At 34.6% G+C, this 26,113-nt stretch overlaps 1 long non-coding RNA gene across 1 annotated transcript; it reads right to left on the bottom strand.

The window, feature by feature from the left end:
* Positions 1-8,344: 8,344 nt before the first annotated feature.
* On the bottom strand, positions 8,345-15,032 carry LOC139813669 (uncharacterized). Its single transcript, XR_011732205.1, has 4 exons — positions 14,983-15,032; positions 13,671-13,791; positions 13,344-13,391; positions 8,345-9,208 (listed from the first exon to the last, which is right to left on the bottom strand). It is a non-coding gene; the product is annotated as an uncharacterized lncRNA (long non-coding RNA).
* Positions 15,033-26,113: the final 11,081 nt, after the last annotated feature.

The following is a 26,113-nucleotide window of genomic DNA, read 5'->3' as shown; positions in this document are numbered from 1 at the left end:
GCTCGGGCCCCGTATATTACGCGAATAATCACGATTGATCATCGCGGGGCGGAAGAAAACTGCGGGAGATGATATATGAACGGCGAAACGTACAGCGCGCACGTGGTTTCAATGATTCCATTTACGTGAACGATAATACGCCCAGTCTTTCCCCGTATCGAAACTCTCTTGCTTTTCCTTCTTTCTCTTTTATTTCTTCCTTCCTCCCCTTCCCTTCTTTTTTTACACAATTCACTGCCATGCTCTTAGGACCGCAGTTACGAAAAGGCTGCGTGTTTTTTGGTTTTCCCTTGCTCCTGGAAGTGACAAATGAAATTTTGCGCGTCTCCATTTTCGCCGCAGAAAAAAAAGACAATCCCAAAATTACTTCTCCAACTCCATGAGAAGGATAATTTCATCGACGTGTGTTATTTCGGTCACTGCCGTTCTTCCTTCCCTTACGATTTGCTCGGAACGCCTTGACGCCGTCTTGCGAACACTAGGCAATCTACAGGGCTGGATTGCATTATCTAGATAGAGTTCTACAAATTCGACAGGAATAGGGTATTAGCGAAACGAAGGTATTATTCAGGAAGAACCGTTTAAATCTAATGATTTTAGAAACACAGCATATAAATGCAGCACTTAAAATCTCTTTTGACTATATACATATATTGTTTTGTGGTTTATATTATCTATCTCTTTTATTTTATAGTAAGTGTTGTTGTAAAAATAAAAAAATAGATTGGCAAAGATGGAAGAAGTTCTTTGAAGGAGATCTGGAAGAAGATCTTTGAAGAAGATAAATAATCTGAATTAAAACGCGCGGAAAAAAATAATTTACATTTCTCCGCGCGCAAGAATTCTTAAGATAGCGATCTAACATTTTTAATCACCATTTCTCGTTAAATTTTATTTGAAATACTGCTATAAATATAATATCGTTCAGTTTGAAGCAATTAAATTAATTCATTTATAACATAATACATGGCACGCAAAACAAAGACAATGATGCAAAGCTTAATGTGGAAAGTATAAAGTATTATATTAATTACTTAAAATTATCGCATTACACGTAAAATACGTTTAGAAAATCTCAGAATTTTGGAGTCTAATGCGTTAAAAAAGTGGCTTTTGTTTATAAAATCTTTAATTCGGCCCTGAGCACAGGACCATAGCATCCCTCGTCAAGCGTAGCCACATTCAGACGTCACGTAAGGGGGATGGAGGCGGGTTGTCGGAAACAGCCGGTGGCAATAATGCGAGATGGACGTGATAGGGTGCGATCGATTTTCTCGATCTCGAGGGAACGGACTTCTTATTATTCCGACTGAGGCCGAGGCACTCTCAAGAAAGCGTTGTTATTCGATTCCGGCCGGCGTCGCTCATTCCCTCGAATTCGCAGCCGCCGCAGCCATCCCCCTTTCGCTCCTTATTTCCTTAGCCAACTTCGTGGCCGCAAAAATCCAATTCATCCCGAGACGCTGGACAGGAATAAGAGTATTCCGAGAACGTCGTCGACGTTGTCATCACGTTCGTACGGCATAACAAACCGCCGCGCCGCGCGTCGAATCGAATTACCCCCCGAAGAAATTCAGCGATCGAAAATCGTTGACGTTAAAAGGTATCCGGCGAGTTCACCACACGGCTATAAATCTATACAGGGTGTACGGTAAATCGTGGCACAATCGGCGAGGAAGCGCTTTCTCGGGAAAGCTTAAAATCACAAGATAAATTTTCTTTATTGACCAGAATAGAGAAAATTTGTAGAAAATATTTTGGAGAAAAATGATAATCGTGAACGTGAAAATTATGACGTCTATTAAATATTTTTGTATGTGAAAGAATTTTGTGTAATAGAAGAATATATATATAGTAGATAGTATTTTTAAAAATTGTATATCACAAAGTTATAAAGAATCGCATATTATTCGTTTGTATGCACAGATCTCCCCTTTAACAAGTTCCAATCTGTCTGGGTCTGAACTTATTATTTATGTAGGAAATAGGCGTTATCGCGTTTCAAAATCATCGTCATTCAGAAACGATCCCTATAGGTCTGCCGCTCGGGAGGAGAGTTTCACGGTTCGTCGGCTTAAAGTGCCTTCACAAAAAGACCATTATAAATTCCATTAATACTTGCCGGGCATTCGAGCCGAGCCGGGAGTTTAATTATCTCGTGGGCAGCCTCCTCCGTCCGCGGGGCGCTAAGTAAAGGGGGACGATACGCTGAATTAAGTAAGACTCGATAAAACGATCGTCAAGAATTAACAGGTCAGCTCGCATTCTCTCGGTAGAGGTTACTTTTCAATTTACGACATATATTACCGCGGCTTTTTCGACACCGCCATACGTTAACTTAACTGTGGGTTATAAATCAGACACAGTTCTTTAGCTTTTACGGTGAAGATTTACGATTGTCAGCATTTAATCTTGGTAGTGTTCGAACCGACGCTTAATGGTACCGATCAATTAAATTAACAGTTAACTGTCAAATAATATTTAACATACCACGTTTCAATAAATAACCAATTTTTATATTTTTCTTTCTTTTTTTTCACGTTTTTCAACTTTAATATCTTTTCGTGGTTATTATGTTAATATGTTCGTTAATAGGCAGATGATAATTTTTAGATTTAAAATAATAATATAATTTAAAATATTACATGTCACATATTTATTGCAATAATAATTATCAAGTATGCTAGTAGATGGACGAACCAACAACGTGATATAAATAATCAATTGTGAGGAAATCCTCGACTCTCGTTGGAAGTTCTTAAAAGCACTTCCTATTTATTAATCTAAAGAGTCTACTTTTCAAACGGTACACAAAGTCTGAAAGAGAGAAAGAGAGAGAGAGAAAGAGAGAGAGCTTCGCAAATATGTTTATAAAGTGAGGACTCTTTTTGCTTTACGGCATGTAGTAGCGGCTGGCGAAGTAACGATTTTCTTCCGTCGTGGATATACTTTGTTTTCTTAGGATGCAGCCTGATCAGAACAGAAGTTACGAACTACTTCATTGTAAAGTTCCCGACAAGGATAACGATCAGTTAGTAACGCCAGGACTCTCTTTTATTATAGGATTTATAAAGTAAGATGCTGTGTCAGCGAAAATGCAAAGACAAGAAAATCACTTCGTGATGCATTTTCTATCGAACTATATTTTGCGCATTTTTGTTTAAACGTGATCTTATTTTAATAAAATAGATATTTTTCGAAAAACTTTATCGCAGAATATAAATCCAGCGCTCTCTCAAATAGAGCGAAAAATTTAATTATTTTATTAAATTTTAGCGAAAATAATCTACGCTTGGCTCTTATTACCTAATTGAGTTTAATATTTAATTAATTATTTAAATTAAAGATTGAAGTTTTCTTTCATGCAATTTGCGTTAAGCATATGAGGGATCACTTCAAGCCAATAAACAATCTTGTCATAAATAATCAAAATTAAGGAATTTTCATTATTTAAAAAAAACTGAAATAAATAAAAAAAATTTATTTAATGTAAAATAAATATCACTTAGGAACTGAAACTTGAGAATTTGTTACATAATGCAACGATACATGACCAAGATGAACGTGCAAAACACTTGAGTTTTAGTGTGTTCAGAACAAGAGAGCACGAAGTTCTCTTGAAAGAACGTTTTATGAGACTAGTTCTTTGGGAGGTTCGATCACAATGGCATGCCATTATCAACATGCTTCAAAGGCCAATTGAGACTTTGGCTTATCGCCTATTATCAGCTTAACTCGTTTCCATTTAACTTTTGTAACATCAGTCGTCCAGTTTTCCAAGCGATCTACACGATTCATAAATTCTAATCCAATTATCAACGTAAAAAATTTCGAAAGTTCTATTCTTTAATTAACATCCAATTAACTGATTCTTTTGAAAGATAATGTCATTATATATCATTATATTACAATTTTTATAATAACTTGTAATCTACTGATTTTTATGCGTAAATTGCCCAAATGTGCAACATTAAAAATGTGTATTTGTTATTAATAATAGTTAAATATCAATATGCTAATTAGATTAAATTGTCACACGTAATTAGGAAACTAGCAATGTTGAGCTTATCTTTATATATTTTTAATTTTTTTGTTCTTTGCGATTCGCAGATTGTAATGATACGTTATATGCTCTTCTGATTTCAGCCGAAGATTCGATTCTTATCATAATTACTTGTTCTCATTTACGTCAGTTCTTTGTTTAACTGGAACTACTCCTGGATTCGAATGACGTTTCAATTATCGCAGTCGCGGATCTGTCGACGTTTTCAATGAAAAGTAAAATCGCGGGAACGGGAACAGGTTTATAAATCTCGGCGATGCCATCTCATTGCGAGGCGTACATTCACTCTCGCGAGTACATTTCTACCGTTCTCGCAACTTCCAGCGCGAGAGGAGCGGATTAAATCCGCCGAATGTTTGGCAACGCAACCCGTCCCCGCTCATCTCATAAAACACTTTTATCCAATACGTATCCAAGATTTCCATAAATTTGCGCAGTTCTCCGGCGCGTCCGTGATAAAGCATCGTACCCGGGGCGGAAATGCGCCATGAAAATATTCCGCGGTAACATCTCGGGGCTGCATCACGCATGGCCGACTCGCGGAGTTTCTGACGGATTTTGTTTTTTTGCGACAAAGAAGCTGCTGCTTCCTTTGCCTTTCGATGCGACACGGTTCGTTTATCCGAAAGCGGAGGATCGCTCACGTTACTTTATGAACCCCTTTCTCTCCTCCTGAGAAAAGAATGGCCGGTCCTCTCGATTACGTGCGGTCGGCCGTATTATAGTGAAACTTTTGGAGACTCGATACAAAAAACCAGCGGAAGGATTGTAACGGACAAAGAATCGAGGATGAATTATTGCGGAAACGTTAAACGTGAAACAGCCAGTTACCTAGTTTGAGCAAAAATGATATTTGTTCCTCGCAAACATGAAATACGTCATGTTTAATGAGCTTTCTGTTAATGATTCATTTTAATCTCAAAAAAGAATTTATTAGCTCTCCGAAATACCTCTAAACAATTAATATAATAACGTAAAAATAGTTTCTGTCTGTAGGAACGTTTTAATCACTTTATATCTTTTGAAAGGCACGCTTTTGCGTTTATTCTTAAAAATCCAAAAGCAATATATTAAGTGTCTCGCTCTTATATATTGCATTATCTTACTAAACTATTGTATTATAAGAATGATATTATAAATAGGATTAAGAACAATTAAGATTCTTACATAAATAAATAAGAACGGTCAGAATATATCAAAGGCATATTGTTACCCTTTATGTCGACATGAATTGATTACGCTGACTCTGGGGGGGCAAAGCTTTTTCGTTTCAAATTAAAGATGACCTTTCGACTTGACAAGTTGCAAGCTGTCTTTGAAACTGCATTGAGACTCTACTATAGATATATTTGCGGAAGCCAGTCTCTGGAAAGAAGCGACTTTATTTCTTGGATTTTCGCGTGCGCCAGTCGCGATTCGAGGCAAAGCGGAGTACCCAATGGAAACGGAAAAACGGGCTACCGTATAAAGGGATGGGGCGGACAACGCTAAAGGAACAAGCGAAAAGAAGTAAAGTGAAGAAGAGTTCTCTCTCGCGCGATATCACCGAGGTGTTTGGCGCTTTCGTAGCAAACAGTAAATTCTTGAGTGACGATAATTTTGAGATGCCTTATCCACCGCTTCTCGTTGTTGCCGGATAACATTAGAGCCTTGGTTCTTTGCCAAAATATATCTGCCAGCACTCACCATTTCATAGATATGTTCATACATATACAGGATGATCCAGAAAACGTGAAAGTGTACAATAGTAATGAAATCTATAATAAATTTTAATCAATTTTGTCTCGACGCACGCTTAATAATTAATAATTACTTTTTATTAAAAACTTTTATAAATTATTCTTAAAAATGTGAATGACTTTTTATAGATAAAGATTACAAGATAATAAAAATAGTCATCGGACACGTATATATTTTAAAAAATAACTATATAGAGAAAACTTTCATAATTTCCTTTCTCTCTCTCTCTCTCTCTCTCTCTCTCTCTCTCTCTCTCTCATTCTCTCACTTTCCTTCCTTCTTTTCTTCCTTCCCTTTTCCTTTGTTACTCTTTTTCTTTCTCCCACTCACTCTTCGTCTTCATTGTTTTTTTTACCTTACTTGTTTTCTCAACGTCTTCTTTTTTTCATTTTTCTCACTTTCTTTCTCTCGCTTAGTCTCTTGCATTTATTATTTCTATCTCCTTTTGTCTCTCTTCTTCCTTCAATCACTTCCCTCTCCCTCTTGTTGTTATTCTATTACCCCCTCCCCCCTCTCTTTCTCTCTTTCTCTTTTCCTCGTACACTGTTTCTTTCTTCCATACCCGTTTCTTTTCTTTCTCTTTGTAAGCAATGTGCGACTTTGCACGGCAGAGAATCGATTGTCGGTCTATTCGGGTTCCGTTTCCGCCGTGTTGCGCGCTTCTCCTTTACGGCCACGTATATCGCGAAAGACGACGCGATTTTATTCACGGGGACCACCGTTGCGCTCGTTTTGCGGATACACACGTCGAAATTAAATTTCCCCTCCTCCTTCCTTCATGCTGACGCTTTGCGGCCCTTGTGATACCAATTCCCTCGGATTTTTCAAAGGATGGCTTAGGTATCTACCTAGGCGTCGCGTCGTTTCTTGATCGCGATGTGGAGAACAAGTATGAACATGCAGCGAGTCATCCGTTTAATTTCCGTTCTTTTTCCTTTCGTCTTTCTTCCACTTTGTTTCCCTCTTTTCCTCTTTTCTTTATACCTTATTCCTCTCGGTACAAAAAGCAATTACCCAATGAGACCATAATACTTGTGGTATGGAGCGTTTTCTCTGATATTGTTCGAGAATAAAATTTAAATTCTCATAATACCCCCTTGTTCTACCACTATAGAACACGATGAACGATTATACTCAATTTTCAGAGAAAAGTTTAACTTCTTAATAAAGAAGATATTGTCTCGCGCAAAATTAGTCCATTATTCCTTTTGCATTTCTTGGCAATTTATGAAGTTTCTTATACTTTTTGTATTTCTTAGCAGCTTATATAGTCTTTTATCATTTCTAAAATAAAAAAAATACATATACATATATATTCGTACGTTACATTGCATCCTGTATATTTGTTACGTGTTTATCGTATTTCCGTAATGCTGAATTTTTATTAAGAAAATAACTTTTCAACATATTGAAAGCATCTGGAAATTCTTTAAGAACAATTCATTCAATTCTGATATGGTTGGTGCGTAATCGATACTGTTATCCGTATATCAGATGGATTTTCTTGTACCGAAGGCGAGGGCACGTAGATTTATAGTACGTTTTTATCGTATTTCAACTTAACTGCTACACATACATTTCGACGTCAACGCAAGTACGTTAAAGTCACGAACACGAGATTCTTCTTACCACCATTTTGCCTTGGTATAGCTATTCCACAGTTTCCCGTTATTGTGCGCAGTCACTTATTTTCCCGAACGCGAAGGAACGGCCCTTGGGCAACTCGTGATTTCGTAGATTCACATTTATCACACGTCCTACAAGATGGTAAATCTACATCCTACGGAATTGTTTTCCGATATTACTGTTCAATGATCTCCGAAGATGATAGGGAATCACCAGCTGTTGTCATAGACGTGAAAAGACTACGGACCATAAACGGGTTTGTACATCGTTGCCTTTTGGAAAAATAGATTATCGATTACGTTGTACCGGTTCGGCTGGCGTTGACAGCAGCGTCGCTTGAAGCGAGGGAGCCTAGCGATTTTAATGAAAAGTTTCTTTATTGGTATTTGGATCGAAAAACGTCGTGACGGTGCAATCAAAACGCACCGCGGGCATTTTTATTTCGTATCGGGGAAAAAGCACAAGATCAGAATGCCAAGCAGCCTGCCGTTTGCGATATGGGGAAAGCGAGAGCGGAGAGAGAAAAATAGAATTTCATTATTGTGTAAAGCTGCACTCGGGTAAAGTCGTGCTTCCATAAAATTTCATCTCTGTTTATGCCGGCACGCTGCATTCTATTAAATTGAACCGTCATTCACGCAGCGAGTATGCGGTATACTTACATATGTGAATGGAAATTTTATCCGCCTTTGAATTTGTCTTTCTTTTGCACATCAAAAAATATGTACCCTCGGTTACTGGCCAAGTGATATTCCTTCTTGGACAATATATTATTTTAATCGGCTCACATCTTACAATTAGATTTTGATATATCTTTTTGAATTCATTCTTTATTTTCAATTCACAATTGATGATAATACGCATATAATACGCGTATAATCTAAAATTATCCAAAATTTTTGTGAAAACAACATTTTAATAATTGCTTTGAACATTTGCTTTAATAAACTGCTAAATAATTTTTATTGTTAACTGCTTTTTACCATGTATGTATGTGTACTCGATGTTTTAATATGTTACATCTTTTGTTATTATCTGTAATTTTATGCAATATAATTTGTACTACCTTTAATATATAAATGATATATAATATCGCATTACAGAGTTTCAAAATGTAACGGCGTTAATGAAATTTTAATGTTCTAAAAGGATCCACCGCAATATTCGAAATTTATCATTAAATGTGAAATTGTTCTATCACTCCTTTAATACGTATTCACGATGCATAAATGCATTTAATATTTGTTTTGATAAATAGCACTTTTAGTCCATAATTAACGCGTGCCGAAATCGTCGTCATAAAAAGCGTAGCGGAAATTTCTTCCGTTTGCAGATGTTGCGTCGGATTTTACCTCTTCTCTATCTACTTCACGTCCACCCTTTTCGTCACCTCGGTTGCGGCAGGAGGAAAGAGTCATATAGAGAAGCGAAGAGTGAATATCGGAATATGTGATTCGATGAAGCTCAAGCGTGGCGGCGGCAGCGGTGGCTGCTGGCGCGAGGGTTGCATTACCATTTTGGCCGTTGGCCAAACCCAGTCTCCGAACTCCGGGAATCTCCGATAAAAGATAAGCCCTCACCTCCTGCTCGCGGTTAAATTCAGACGGCACACTCGGTAGATAAACATACCCGGGGGAAGCCAGTCCCACACCAATCCCCTACCTCCCGTCGACTTCTCCCCGGCTCGCGCCTGCTAGGGCCGCATCGGGGATTTCCGTAGATTTACAAGCCCAAATTTCCTTATCGCAATCAACCGGCTATATGTTTCTTCTGGCGGTCCTAAGAAACGAAATCGAAAGGAAGGGAGTTATTAATCTTGCGGTAATATCGCCTGTAGAACTCCGCCGAGAGCATTTTCTCTCTTCCTCGAACGTACATCAGTATAATTCGTGCGCGTTGAAAGTACTGTTCAGTGAAATCAGAACCCCGTGAAGAAACTTAAATTAAAACTTTCTCGTGAAATAATATATTGAGGTACTTCCGAAACGTATATATATAAGGTTCATATAATAGGTATAATTCACTTTAAAATGGTATATAAAACAATTATTTCATCCATTTGCAAAAATCTTTAAATATATCACCTTTTGTACAATTTTATTCAGCGATTATGCACTTGTGTAAGTTTTATCATTAATATTCCTCCAATAATTATTTTTCTTTGAATACTTAAATTATTAACATTTGCTAACATATCCTGTAAATGTTTTATCTGGTTCTTATATCACATAAAGATTAAAATAAATAATTAAGTTGTCACATTGAAGCAAATCTTTTTTTCATGAGCAGAATTCGTATTGCTTCGTCTATTAATGAGACGATGACGTGAGCAGAGTTTTTCGTACATTCAATCGATATCTGTCGATTATATCTACCGGTTGTCCACAAGACTATGATTAACGATGATGATGAAATTCGCACACGAAGAAACGTAAATAAGAGCGACGTAAATTGCGGGGTGTGTAAACGAACGATTGACTTTGCTGATATCAAAGATGATGACAAGCACCCTCGAAATGTTGTAATATGATGATTCAGTAGATAATCGCAAATTGTATAAAGAAGATATAAAAAATTAGATCTATATAAATCTATAAAGATTGATAGTCTATATTTACGCGTCTCGAAAATATCGAATATCTCTTCTTAGCTTGTTTGGTTAATTTATATTAAGTAAATAAAGTTTTAATTTAAGACAATTAAAAATTGGAAAACTTCATAGATAATAATATGTTAAAAATTTTATTAAAAACACGTTTCTAGAAATATATATTTGTATGTATATATACATATGCACTTTTTATGTACTCTGACATAAAAGTAAAATATCTAAAGTATTTGCTTTATTTCTTATTTTATATAGAAGATAGATAGAATCGGTGGACAATACTATTCTTTGCATTATCATTCATTAATATGCCTGTAATATACAACTACGGTTCCTTTGAATTGTATATGTATTCTCTATATGTGTCAATGCAAAATTGAACACGAAGTAGTTAAATGCAGGTAAATGCAGGTAATGGAGGGCAAAGGTCTGACAGAGTGAAGGTAACATAGAAGACTAACTATTCATGAATACTATAACTGCGTTGAACGGTAACTACTGACACAGGCAACAACTAAACTAAACCTGAACTACTGACGAATGTTATGATCTAAGTGAAATATTTAGACGGTTTCTGGGAAATGATTGTCCGAATATATTGCAAATAATTGTGCAGTTGTGCAGAGACTATTATCCCAATTTTTGAATACTTTTTAACAATTATTTTAATATTTTTTATGTGACTCTATTTTTGGAAAGTTTTCCAAAAAATATAATGTATCTGAAATAATGTCAGAGAAGAATTTAGTTATTAAATTAAGATATACTTGATTACATATCAAGCATGCAAAAAAAAATACGATAAAATAAAATAAATCATCTCTCAAAGCAGTTAAAAATTTCATACAATTAAACGACTTAAGAATTGAGTAACTCAATTAAATCACTCATATAAATATACATAATTGCTATTTCAATTACGAGCTATTATCTATATTGCATTTGAAAATGTTAACAGTTTTTTCTTGAATCTCCAGTTAATGTTTTTTTCCTGTTTTAAATATCTTTTATACTTCTTAAACGTGAGCTTTTATAATATTTTATATTATTGTATGAGCACGTAAATACATATATTGCATCGTGTTGTATTGTGAATCACTTCAGTGAGTTGTAACAGATAGATAGCATTGCTTTTTCGAGAAGACACAAAAAGACGAATGTTGTTACATCGTCAGTTACATAGATCTGTAAGCTGATATCAAACGGTGAATCCGAATAGTATTGCAATAGACACGAAATGAATGTCACGTGATCCTTTTATCAGCATTCCAATTGTTATAAGTTTTGCTCGTTGGACTTAAAAATAGTAATAGAATTCTTATTACATCTCTGGTTGATATATCTTTCCTTCTTCTTGAATTTCTTTTAAACGTTATTTTTGCAAACTCTTATATTATAAAGGGCTATACAGTATACATATTACTACAAGAATGATAAACATTTTAAAATATTTAAAAAGTAATTGTATATTATGTTAAAACGTGCTATGTAAAAGATCCTTAAAATCTTAAAATATGACAGAAAATATATACAGCAGAAATTAATAAAAATTAGATTAGTAGAGCATACAAGTTAAGCATTAAATTATATATTTCTTCATTATACTATAGTGAAGGAGATATTGCGTACAATTATTTTTATATTACTTTTGTAAATATGTAACAGCATAATAAATATGGTCATACCTTTTGTCAAGCTTGTTCAACATTATTGACCTACCAAGCATAATACCGTTAACTTTTCAGATCAAATTGGACCTACCTTTCGTCGATCTTGACCGTTTATATTCTAGCCGTATTCAAGCCAGTAGATTGTTAGAAAAAAAAAAAACTTTAATTGCCGGCTAATTATCAATACCCGATTGTTATACACGCGCGTAGATTATACCACGAAATATGACTAAGAAATTAAACAAAATATTAATTCAAAAAAATTAATTTAATTGTACGAAATTAAATCAAATTAGTCAAACAATTATTTCATATTTGTTTGCGATATGTTCGAATTATATGTAAACTTGAGAGGAAAGTTTACCTATGTACCAAAAGTTTCAAGCAAAAATAAACTCGACTATTTCTCTCAAATATCCAGATGTATTTTCGATATAAACGTGCAAATAAAACTACAAACGTATAAAACTCAATAAAAATTGCGACACGCCAACCGAAAAAAAATCTATAAACCCGTCTTTGACATGATTACACGAATACGAGTTCGTACACAACGCCCGCATATCGTTATTACACGAATTTTTTTCAAAAACATATATGACAAATTCAGAATAGATGATGTGAGATCCACAAAGAATAATAATAAATTTCCTTCACAGTAAATTATTATCAACCATATATTACTATCAATATAATTTTTTTGTATACGTCTTTAAAAATTTTAACATGTTGGCATTATAATATTGTGAACATATACACATGTTTCTTCACTTCATCAATTTTTGTACTATTAAAAATTTAATTTATATAACAGAAAAAAGTCTCTTTATTTGTCTTTTTAGAATGTATATTATTTTAAGTACGTTGTCTGACATAAAAATTAGTGAGACCTAAGAGCATTTAAAAAAATTAACTTTTTCGCAGAAAAGCATTTATGGGATCTCACACCATGACCATATTTATCATGCTGTTACATATTTACAAAAGTAATATAAAAATAATTGTACGCAATATCTCCTTCACTATAGTATAATGAAGAAATATATAATTTAATGCTTAACTTGTATGCTCTACTAATCTAATTTTTATTAATTTCTGCTTTATATATTTTTTGTCATATTTTAAGATTTTAAGGATCTTTTATATAGCACGTCGTAGCACGTTTTAACATAATATACAATTACTTTTTAAATATTTTAAAATGTTTAGCATTCTTGTAGTAATATGTATAGCCCTTTATAATATAAGAGTTTGCAAAAATAACGTTTAAAAAAAATTCAAGAAGAAGGAAAAATATGTCAACCAGAGATGTGATAAGAATTCTATTACTATTTTTAAGTCCAACGAGCAAAACTCATAACAATTGAAATGCTGATAAAAGGATCACGTGACATTCATTTCGTGTCTATTGTAATACTATTCGGATTCACCGTTTGATATCAGCTTACAGATCTTTGTAACTGACAATGTAACAACATTCGCCTTTTCGTGTCTTCTCGAAAAAGCAATGCTATCTATGTGTTACAACTCACTGAAGTGATAAAATTAATTTGTCATACAAGATATGGATGAATAAGCAAAAAAAAAATATTTAAATTAAAATTGGCGCTTTATTGAAATAAGTTTTGTCACTCACCGACCGATGCGCAACAGCGGAATTGTCAGCCACGTAGCTACGTCGATTCTGTAACATATAAGATTTAAAATAAAGTTAAAAAACGTTAAAAGTAATTAATTTTTTAAAAAATAATTCTTATAAAAAGTGAATTTTTTATTCATTTTTCAATTAAATATTTTTGAAATAATGATATACTTTCCGAAAGAGATTTTCACAAGAATAAAAGTTTATAAAATTTTAAATTATTTCTTTATCTCTAATTATTATTTTTAAATGAATAAAATCAAACTATCCAAATAAACACAAAGAAATGATTAATTTTACACAAGAGTAAAAAATATTTACCGCAAGGTTGGTCCGCTGGCGCCCGATGCCTACCCAAGGTCTCCTCCTCCTCTCTGGCCATCCAGATAGTCAGCTGCGTAAGATTATTCCCTCGATGCGACCCTCTCCAAATCGTTACTTTCTGAAACATTTGAATAAATGATTAAATTAAATAAGAGAAATACTTTCATATATGATATAATATAAAAAAGTCAATCACAAGTCAATTATAGATCAACGTTCTATAACCCTACGCATCGTCACGCGGGTACAACCTGAGGAGACGACTGATGTGCGTGACGATGCGTAGGTTTATAGAAAACGTGATCTGTAACATGTACAATTTATTATCCAAATAACAACGTTTGAAATAACTATGTCAGACAATAATTATTTCACACAAAAGAAATATTTTGTTTATAATTTAATAGAAAAATTATGATATAGATTATGTCTCTCTGAAAATAATTCCTATATGTATGAAATTTCTCAATCAGATACTTATTAAAATAATTATACATTTTCCAAAATATTTTATCTTGGACAAATGATTGGGGCAGGAATTAAGAAAAATATGTATCTCATTTAATAACTTTTTTCCCTATCAAAAGATAATCCTTTTATTCTATTTCTCATATATGCAATATATGAATTTATTGTACTAACTTTTTTTGAAGAATAAATCTGCAAAAATGCTTCATATTTTTAAAATGTCAGTGTTATATTTGCAAAACAACTTTATTTGTTTCTTATTTTTTTTATTTATTTTAGTAAATTTTAATCTAACAAAAATCTGCTTCAATAATCTTTACTAATATGTATAAAACTATTTACTTTTATCACGATCTAACTTCAGATATAAATATTTTCTTTCAATTTCTATTGCGTAAATAAAAAGAAAAAAAATTATATAAAATATATACTTTTATATTTTTATATTCTTTTATTCTTTATTTAAAGATTAAACCATTTTTAATATGTTTAATACAAATAATAGTTTTATATTACCAAAACGTATTCAGGTCATTTAAATTTTATTAGTATTTTTAAAGTTAAATGATCATTGAGCTTTGTTTTCTCTTTCTGTATATGTATTTGTGCTAGTGTAGCCTCAAGCACATTAGCACACTAAGCTAACAAATAATGAAAGATGAGTCCAAGATTAAATATCTGTTACAATTGTTTATAGGTCATCTATTTTAAGGCAAGGAATTTATGAAAAGAGAATTATATTTATTTTTAAGACAATTACAATAATATCAATACATGAGTATATATTTTATATAATTTTCATAGATTTGTTACGTTATTAATAAAGTTTTTTGTTACTCACCAACTGATGCACAACAGTGGAGTCACCAACCACGTATAGCTATGATGATTCTATAACATATAAAAACATAATATCCTAATTAAATTAGCATTCAAAATAATCAATGATACAAAAGATAATGTTTATATATATGAAATTCGTTAATCTTCTTTCAATTAAATATATATTATTTATTAAAATAATTATTATTATGTTTGTTTAAAATTCTTTATAACAATAACTTTTATAAAATTTTGTAATAGTTTCATGTTTTAAATTATTATTTTTAAATCAAAATAAAATAATCCAAATAAACGTGAAGAAATAATTAATTTTACAAATTAGCAATAATGCTTACAGCAAAGTTGCTTCACCGACGTCCAATGCCTCTCCTAGGCCTCCTCCTTCGAGGATTGTCAAACCTCCTCCTTCATCTTCTCACAAGTTTTGTTACAATTCTTCAGGTTGCATTATAATGCACAGCAGTAAAATTGTAACGGAGTATGATGTTCATACAACACTGATCTGTAACACATACAAATATATCAAAATAAAAATAATATCTGAAATAAATACATTAAAGAATAATTTTTGCATGCAAGTATCATCTTATTTGTAAACTCGACAAATATTTAATAAAAGAATAATGTTATAATAATATTACTTTCTCAAATATTAAATTGTATAAAATGTAATATAAAAAAATCTAATTCTGATATGATTTAAACTACAATATTATAAATCTTAATCATATTGCGACAGCAGAAACATTGCGAGCGTACGAAATTATGACACATTTCATATACGCGATATATTACAAATAAATCAAGAAATGCAATGAAATGCATCTAATTGCAAGATGGTGAAATGACTTTTCGATTATTCGCGCGGTAGATCTTCCGGCCGAACAAATCTTCTGAAATACGTTTGAATGAATTATCTGTACACGCACCGGCAGGAATGGTATCCCGCGGCACATATATGTATGTCGACACACGCACACGCACGAAGCGCGTATCGTACGTGTGACTTGAAGCGCGGAGTCGAGGGAGCAACGAGACGAAAAGTACCTAACAGGGAACACTTCGATTTTGCATCTTTAGCGCAAATCGGACGATTATGTATGCGTGTGTCGACATATACACGTATATACCTATGTCGCGGGACACTATCCCTGCCGGAGCGTGTACGAGTGCCGAATCTATATTACGCGATAATTAAATATTGTAGCAACTGATATACGCAAGCTTAATATAGGTTTTGCTTACCGAATAAAGGAATCGACACTCGTTCAAAAACTGACCCGTTCCGTGTCCGCTACCGTGCGTTCTGCAATTGAACGCGAACGTCGCGAACGTAATTAAGATGGCGGAAGGGACTTATTCGTCTCCCGCGCGATCAACTTTTCGGCAGTCTTCGCCGATCGCCGAAAGCCGAAAGCGACGCGACGACGGCGACGGCGGCGGCGGCGGCGGCGGTGCTGCTGATGCGGCGCTGCGCGCCTTGCCCCTAGTTTCGCGTTCATGCATTTTCTGCCTTTTGAATGATAAACAGTACATATAGGTTTGCCTTTCATGACAATCTTTATTTTCCATTACAGTACAAATTAAATATGCTCAACGAAATTATAAACGAATATATCCGAAATCGTTCAGACGATTATTCGCGCGATAGATTTTCGGCCGAATAAGACTTGTGAAATACGCGTTCAAATAGATTTTCAATGCTCGAATGTCATACTGCACGATAGTTAAATACTGCGATAAATGATAACATACTGCAGGTGTAATATATAGGTTTCGATTACCATACGATGGAATCGCGACGCCAATCGTTCGGCGGAGCCGATCTGTCATCTGTCCCATATTGTCCGTCGCGTTCTAGAAATAAAAGGGGAATGATAATTAAGATGGCGATGCGGCTTCGTCTCCAGTGCGATCAACTTTACCCGCCGAGAGCGACGCGGCGCGGCTTGGCGGGGCGGCGGCGATGCTGCGGCGTTGCACGTCTTGCGCCTAGATTCGCGTTCATGCATTTATGAGCCTGTTTCTTTTAGCTGCATCGATTGGCTGAACTTGGTGCACACTAGTGCAGTAAGGTCCGTATTCATAGGCCTAGTTTACACCGATCTCTTGATACGTATCGAATAATATAGTATATTTGAGCTGATCAACCAATAATCAAACTACTATTTAATACGCGTATCAAGTAATCGGTGTAAACTAGGTCCATGACACTTGTCGGATCTTATTTCAAGACTGTCTTAAGTAATGCCTTAAGATGCTAATACAGGGCTCTGTGATTGGTTCATAAAATCTTAAGATCGTACTTAAAATGGTCTTAAATATATAAGATTCAACTATGAATACCGGCCTAAGTTAGAGTAAAACATAATATACGTGTCTCACTCTAACTTATTGTAATATTGAGTTATTTGAGAAAAATAATGATTTATTTGTAGAGAAATATTACTTTTTATCAATTTATCATAATATAAACTGCAAGTATTCTTTGAAAATTGTAGAAACTATTAACATTTTGAAAGCGTTTAAAGCCATTGCACGTAACAAAGTTTTAGTCATAATCGTAAGGTCGTAAGAAAATAGACCAATCACAGTCGATCGATTATTCTCCTTGAGCTTGAAGAATAATCGAATGTGATTGGTCTATTTTCTTACGGCTTTACGATTATGACTAAAACTTTGTTACGTGCAATAGCCTTAAGAAACAAAAAAATTAAATTATTTTGTACTATATGTTATTTAAAGTTTTATAAAAAAGAAAAGAAAATTACGAATAAAATAAAAATTCGGAAACTGATCTTATTGAAAATATAAATCTATTATATCTCTTTCTTCTAAACTCTACCATTGTCATTTGCCATTTTTATCTATTAGCGGCGATTCGACTTCACATCGCACTCGCGAAATCGTCGAGGAGAGGAAAGAAGAATAAATTGAAAGTAATAATACAGTGTGGGCCACCTTAATGCGCTGAAACGCCTTCTATATAGCTTTGATAAAGAGACTTTTCCCGTACGATTTCGCCTTTGCATTGTGATCGCGGCAATTCTGCTGCCAAGGCTCGTTACGAACCTCAAATGGTGCCAGTTCTCTCTAAAGAACACGAAAAGTTTCCGTACGTTTAAGCGGGATTTCCATTATTGAAGCATAACACTTATTTAAATTCGCGAATATAATATGCTTTATCCTTTTTCCTGTAATAAAAAGTCCTTCTTCTGGGCATGAGCGAGCCAAGAAGTAATAATCAAGGGGTATACCCCGTGAATCTGCTGATTTCTTCCATCGATAAATTATTAATTTATAGCAAATTGTCTAATTTAAGAAAATATTTAAGTGGAAAATTTTCTTAATTTTTGATATTTTAACATTTTTAATGTAATATGATAAAATAAATAACGTTAATACGTGAAATTGACAAGCTCAATCCATCTTTTAGGCCGGTTCTACAATCAGTCGTATGTTGTAGTCGGATGTCGGAACGCAACCAATGAGAAAATTTCTTTTTCGAAAACGAATTTTCCTCATTGGACCATCGGCTGCGTTCCGACATCCGACTGATTGTAGAACCGGCCTTAGAACGCGTATTTTGCAAGATTTATTCGGTTAAAATATCGCGCGAACAATCGATAAAACAACAACTATATTTTGGAATATTAAAAGTATTACGAATATCTGTTTACAATTTTTACTTGTATATTTAATTTGCATTATTAAAGTATTGCGAAACGACAACGGCTATGTGAAGCAAGCGTATAACATTTATTGGAAAAATGGAAGAAATATATGTATAATCGTGGAATTAATTAAGGGTCGCGTTTCACATATATTTTACGCGTAACGCGTAACCGCGTAATTAATTAGAAGAGAGCGTTGCGCATTTTTGGTTACGCATATTCGCGCTTCTGATTGGTTACGCGGTACGCGAAAAATACGTGTCATGGAACACCACCCTAAAGGTGCTTTAAGAGTCGTAGCGCTGCTCGTGATGCACGAAGTTTGCCGCGCTCGAACGCGTTCACGTTCATTTGCTGAACGCGACGGACACGGGACAGATCGACTCCAGAGCGAGTGGCGTCGCGATTCGATCAAGTGGTAACCGAAAACCTATAATAAACCTATATTTATCGCTTATTTTGTAACATTTAACCATCGCGTAAAATAGATTTGGCGTTCGCATACTGATCTGTTGAAACGCGCATTTCGCAATACTTTTCAACCAAAGATCTATCGCGCGAATAATCGATCATTATATTTTCGGATATTTCATCTCAAAAGGCGATCGTATGTTATATATATGTTTCTCGGGATGAGGTAAATCTAACAATAAGTGCGTGAACGCGATAACGCGAACCGGCGAAACCAAGAACGGCCGGGGTGCGCGCACTGCCGCTAGTTCAGGACGCATGTATAAGTGGAGGGGGTAACCGCCGTAGTCCCGCGCACAGTGTACGCGTTTGAATCTGGCGACGCCGCGACGTGGCGAGTGGCGACACTCGCCGCGGTACTCTTGGCGCGTGAAGTTGCCCGCGCGAGAGACGAAGCCCCAATAGCCCCATCGCCATCTTAATTACCTGTCCCTTTCATTTCTAGAACGCGGCGGACATCGGCAGCATCGGCTCCGGATCGAGTGGCGTCGCGATTCGATCATATGGTAATCGAAACCTATATTACATCTGTACTTTATCATTTGTCGCCAGTATTTAACTATCGTGCAGTATAGATTCGACATTCGCGCATTAAAAATCTATTCGGACGCGAGTCTTATTCGCAAGTCGTATTCGACCGAAAATCTATCACGCGAATAATCAGAGCGATTTCGGATATTCAATCGTTTATAAGTTCGTCTAGCATATTTAATTTGTACTGCAATGCAAAATAAAGATTGTTATGAAAGGCAAACCTATACTATTTATTGTTCGAAAGGTAGAAAATGCATGAACGCGAAACTAAGGGGCAAGACGCGCAGTGCCGCAGCACCGCCGCCGCCGTCGCGTCGCCGCCGCCGCCGCCGCCGTCGCCGACGTCGCGTCGCTTTCGCTTTCGGCTTTCAGCGATCGGCGAAGATTGCCGAAGTTGATCGCGCGGGAGACGAAGCCCCTGCCGCCATCTTAATTACGTTCGCGTTCAATTGCAGAACGCACGGTAGCGGACACGGAACGAGTCAGTTTTGAATGAATGTCGATTCCTTTATTCGGTAAGCAAAACCTATATTAAGCTTGCGTATATCAGTTTCTACAATATTTAATTATCGCGTAATATAGATTCGGCACTCGTACACGCTCCGGCAGGGATAGTGTCTCGCGGCATATACGTGTGTATTGTCGACACACGCATACATAATCGTCCGATTTGCGCAAAAGATGCAAAATCGGAGTGGAGTGTTCCCTATTACTTTTCGTCTCGTTGCTCCCTCGACTCCGCGCTTCAAGTCACACGTACGATACGCGCTTCGTGCGTGTGCGTGTGTCGACATACGTACATATATGTGCCGCGGGATACCATTCCTGCCGGTGTGTGTACACAGATAATTCATTCAAACGTATTTCAGAAGATTTGTTCGGCCGGAAGATCTACCGCGCAAATGATCGAAAAGTCATTTCACCATCTTGCAATTAGATGCATTTCATTGCATCTCTTGATTTATTTGTAATATATCGCGTATATGAAATGTGTCATAATTTTGTACGCTCGCAATGTTTCCGCTGTCGCAATATGATTAAGATTTATAATATCGTAGTTTAAATCATATTAGAATTATATTTTTGTATATTACATTTTATACAATTTAATTTTTGAAAAAGTAATATTATTAAAACATTATTCTTTTATTAAATATTTGTCGAGTTTACAAATAAGATGATACTTGTATGCAAAAATTATTCTTTAATGTATTTGTTTCAGATATTTTTATTTGGATATATTTGTATGTGTTACAGATCAGTGTTGTATGAACATCATAGTCCGTTACAATTTCACTACTGTGCATTATAATGCAACCTGAAGAATTGTAACAAAACTTGTAAGGAGATGAAGGAAAAGGTTTGACAATCCTCGAAGGAGAAGGCCTAGGAGAGGCATCGGGCGTCGGTGAAGCAACTTTGCGTAAGCATTGTTGCTAATTTGTAAAATTAATTATTTCTTCACGTTTATTTGGATCATTTTATTTTGATCTAAAAATAATAATTTAAAACATGAAACTATTACAAAATTTTATAAAAGTTATTGTTATAAAGAATTTTAAACAAACATAATTATTTTAATAAATAATATATTTAATTGAAAGAAGATTAACGAATTCTATATATGTAAACATTATCTTTTGTATCATTGATTATTTTGAACGCTAATTTAATTAGGATATTATGTTTTTATATGTTATAGAATCATCATAGCTATACGTGGTTGGTGGTGACTCCACTGTTGTGCATCAGTTGGTGAGTAACAAAAAACTTTATTAATAACGTAACAAATCTATAAAAATTATATAAAATATATACTCATGTATTGATATTATTGTAATTGTCTTAAAAATAAATATAAATTCCTTGCCTTAAAATAGATGACCTATAAACAATTGTAATAGATATTTAATCTTGGACTCATCTTTCATTATTTGTTAGCTTAGTTAGTGTGCTAATGTGCTTGAGGCTACACTAGCACAGATACATATACAAAAAGAGAAAACAAAGCTCAATGGTCATTTAACTTTAAAAATACTAATAAAATTTAAATGACGTGAATACGTTTTGGTAATATAAAACTATTATTTGTATCAAACATATTAAAAATGGTTTAATCTTTAAATAAAGAATAAAAGATATAAAAATATAAAAGTATATATTTTATATAATTTTTTTTTTTATTCACGAAAAGTCATTTTACCATCTTGCAATTAGATGCATTTCATTGCATTTCTTGATTTATTTGTAATATATCGCATATATGAAATGTGTCATAATTTTGTACGCTCGCAATGTTTCTGCTGTCGCAATATGATTAAGATTTATAATATCGTAGTTTAAATCATATCAGGATTAGATTTTTGTATATTAAATTTTATACAATTTAATATTTGAGAAAGTACTATTATTAAATATATTGAATTATTATTGAATATATCGCAAAGAAATAATTGTTTCATTAATTGATTAATTTGATTTAATTTCGAACAATTAAATTAATTTGTTCGAGTTAACATTTTCGTTTAACTTCTTACAATTAGTCATGCATATTTCGTGGTATATAATTTGCACGCGTATACATATACATATAACAATCGGGCATTGACAATCAGCCGGCAATTGAAGTTTTTTCTTTCTTACAATCTGCTAAATATGGTCAGAATATAAATGGCCAAGATTGACGAAAGATGGGTCCAATTTGGCCTGAAACGTCAATGGTTATGTAAGGTAGATCAATAATATGTTGACCAAGATTGATAAAAGATATGTAAGATAGTGGATATCAAATATTCTTTCATATAAATACATACGATCGCACATGATTACAAACTAAAATAGAAAGACAATACCTCTATAAATAAATCCGTTTCAATCTACGTGGTTTAAGATTCCCATTAGTATAAAGTTTATAATATGTGGATTGTACTCGAGCGATCTAAGGATAATCGATTTAAAGATAAAAATATGGGTAGGCAGAATACTATTAAAACTTGTGCGGGTAGGAAAATACTATCGGAAGCACTGGGTAGAGAAATTATAATTCAAATATTAAAAAGATAAAATCAATATATTAGGCGTTTTTCTTCTTCACATTTTTTTTCAACGGATATATAATATATATTTTTGTATATTTCATCTCATGTCGAGAGATTATTTCCGTTATTCAAGGAAAATTCACTATATCTGTGGGATTTAAATGCGATTTGGACCCCAATGTTGAACTGTTTCCCTTCGAGTAGACTTGATCCGCAAATACAGACGCCTGACAGGCTCGCAAGCCTTCAAATTACAGTGGGAGGAATATTCTCCAATTCGATGGGATGCTCGCACCTGGTTGATGATTGATCCCTACCAAGCCATTCATTTAATAAATTAAATTACGTAGAGCTGACAGCAAAATCAATCATAAGCTTTTGGTTAGTGATCAATTTTATAACGACGTGAAAATTAAAATATATTAGGCCGTCAGAATGCCGGTTATATACATTAAATAATAAAAATAAAGTCTGCATTATAAATAAACGCGTATTGATACAAAATTAACTGCATAATTAATATTTCAAGCGTAATTAACGCGTAAAAATGTGCTAATCTACAATCTTATAAAATATGCATTCCATTTATTTAAAACGCATCACAATACCAGGAAAACACAAAAAAACTCGGCCATTGCGTATAACGTTCGTTCGCATGTATATTATCACGCTATTGACAAGCAAGATAAAAGTGTTTTCGCGTACTCGGTAAATTGAAGAATGACCGAGTCCGGCAAAATCCCATCGAAATCGCGGCGGCAACGTAAAAAAGCAAAGCGAAATGACGTGACAGACATTTAGAGTACAAAGGTTTACGTGCACCCGGCGTAAAGTGGCTGCTTCACTTTATTATACACACGCCTACGTCGTAATACGGGTCGTGCGTTTCTCTCCTCTTTCGCGGTGAGAAGTCTTTCATTCCCCTCACGACATCGGGATGCCTGCACGGCTTTGTTACCCCGTCGCAAGATTAACGAGGTCTCACGCAAGGGAAGTCTGTTTGTTCGCTGTACACGGAGCTGATGGTAGTGTAACGAGACGTGTTCACCACCGTGCACATAAGATTGAGCCTTCCAAGGCGAGACGGGAAAGTAGTCGCGTGGTAAGCGCGGATGAGGCGCGTGTCGGGTCAGTCCGTGCGAGAGTTAAAGAAGTCGCGGTAGCTTAGCGTCTCTTCATTCATTTTTAACATCGCGAGTGCACGACGACACTTACTTTCGAATGTGCTTCTATGCACGCTATGAATAATCACTCCTCGTTTCGCAACTGTCTCCATATATAAATCGAGGCAGATTAATCTTACACGCAAAATGTAAGACACAGCGACATGTGGAAAAGAATTTTACAAGACTGATACAAGTAGTACAATAACCAAGTGACTCGAAGCATGGTTACACGCGTTGTGTCGTACATTTAGTACATTTCGGAAATATCCAAATTGTCGCTGTGTATTATGAAATACTGTGCGTGTTAAACTTTCCACTTTACAATGCGGCAGTGTGCTATTTCTCTCAACCGTGATATATGTTCTCTCTGACTAGCACGGATATTATGTTAATGTAACATTGACACTCTAGATCAATAAAAGTTGGGGACTTTTATATGTAACGTCAATTACGATGTTGCGAAAAAGCAGATATTTGTTGTATAAAATCATAAATGTAGGACGTACATTATAGATGTTTTGTGCACAACAACATATTTTGCAATCTACTTCAGAAAAATATTTTGTGAAAACAAATAGAATCATAATTAAATCATTAACAAACATTTTAAATTTGTGACAAGTTTTGTTATGAATTAAATTAAATTTAATAATAAATAAATTTACTTTAAAATTTTCTGTATGGCGTTTTCAATAAATTATGTTACTATATTGCCAAGTTAATATATATATAAGTAATCAAGCAAGATTATTGTTCAATAAATGTTACATCAAAGAATTAGAAAAAATAAACGAATCTTATATATTCTATCTTTCTTATCATTAATAACTTTTAAAATGCTAATATCTGAAAAATAAAATATGATTTTAGATATGAAATCAATAAAAATTATTTTGTACTAATCTAATATCTTCAAAACAATTAAGAACAATTGGTGGTTTAATTAAAATTATTTACGTTACAATTATATTTCTTATCGAATTGATAAGTCTAATATTAAACTATATTACACTGTATCTCATTAATATAGTGAATATAACCGTTCGAAATTCGCGTATAAATAACAGTTTACATTTTATTTCAATTCGCAATAACATCGCGAGAGAAACCAATATATGAGCGATATACACGCAATTGCCAACATTTACAGATCATTTCTTGCTTCCTTTTACAAGTGAAATTTCAGAACGATTGACGATTGCATGTTAACGTGTCAAAAGAGAAACTATACGTCGCAAATTGCGATGCAAAACACATCAGCGATACAAATCGCAGCGTACTTTTCCTTCATCTGAATTTCGCCTCGTGCGGGATTATTCGCGGCTCGCACACGAAGATCTATCTCTCGATCTAAAATTCGTCGCGTCTAGATGCGCCTCCGGGGTCCAGGGTGATACAGTACCGCATATGTGCCATACGTTGCATGGACCGGGGAAAAGAGAGAAAGAGAGAGAGAGAAAGGGAGAGAGGAGTCATGTGGACGCTCGTGTGACACTGCTGTCTCGTATCGAGAAAAATTACCATATCATGCAAATCCGGGCACGAGCCCAAAACACCTCCGGTTCGGCGCAACGGTCCCCACGGCTACGGGTACGGGCGGTGGCGGGTGGCACGTCGGATAAAAGTTGATAGAGCGTAACGCATTTGTGCTGCCAACACGCAATTCCGGCCGACCGAAACAACAGTGACGAGACGACCCTCTCTGCTTTGTGCTCTCGCGCAGTAGATCGCTCGAAAAACGGCATGCCTGACGGGATACAAGGGGACGATCGGCTCTAATGGAATCCGTCCCGCGCGCTACATCAACGATTTTTGCGCCAATATTGATATGTCCGCTAAACGCACAGTTTATAGTCTGTATAGAGGCGGACTCGCGCACAGATTGTGTAATATGAGCCGCTGTAAACGATATGCATTTTCCTATAAGAGCGCGATATTTCCAACAATATGTCTCGTTTGTATTGTTCACATAATTTTCGTTTTTTATCTTTTTCTTAGCTTTAAAAGCTAATAATTAGATCTTATAGACGTAGTACAAAGACGAGCATAATACTGATAAATGTCTTCTTTAGAGATCATATTTCGCATTTAACGTTTTGATTTTTACAAATTATTATTAGTCTGTATAAATTAAATAAATAATTATATTACAGAATAAAAAATTATATTACATATTAAGAATTATATATTACAAATAGAACAATTTTGTGTTTTCTTCATGCAGAAAATGTTATTTTTTAAATATT

This window comes from Temnothorax longispinosus, chromosome 5 (assembly GCF_030848805.1).
Source record: "Temnothorax longispinosus isolate EJ_2023e chromosome 5, Tlon_JGU_v1, whole genome shotgun sequence".
Lineage (NCBI taxonomy): Eukaryota > Metazoa > Arthropoda > Insecta > Hymenoptera > Formicidae > Temnothorax > Temnothorax longispinosus.
Note: the sequence above shows the minus strand (reverse complement) of the source record. Positions and strands in the feature narration are given on the sequence as shown.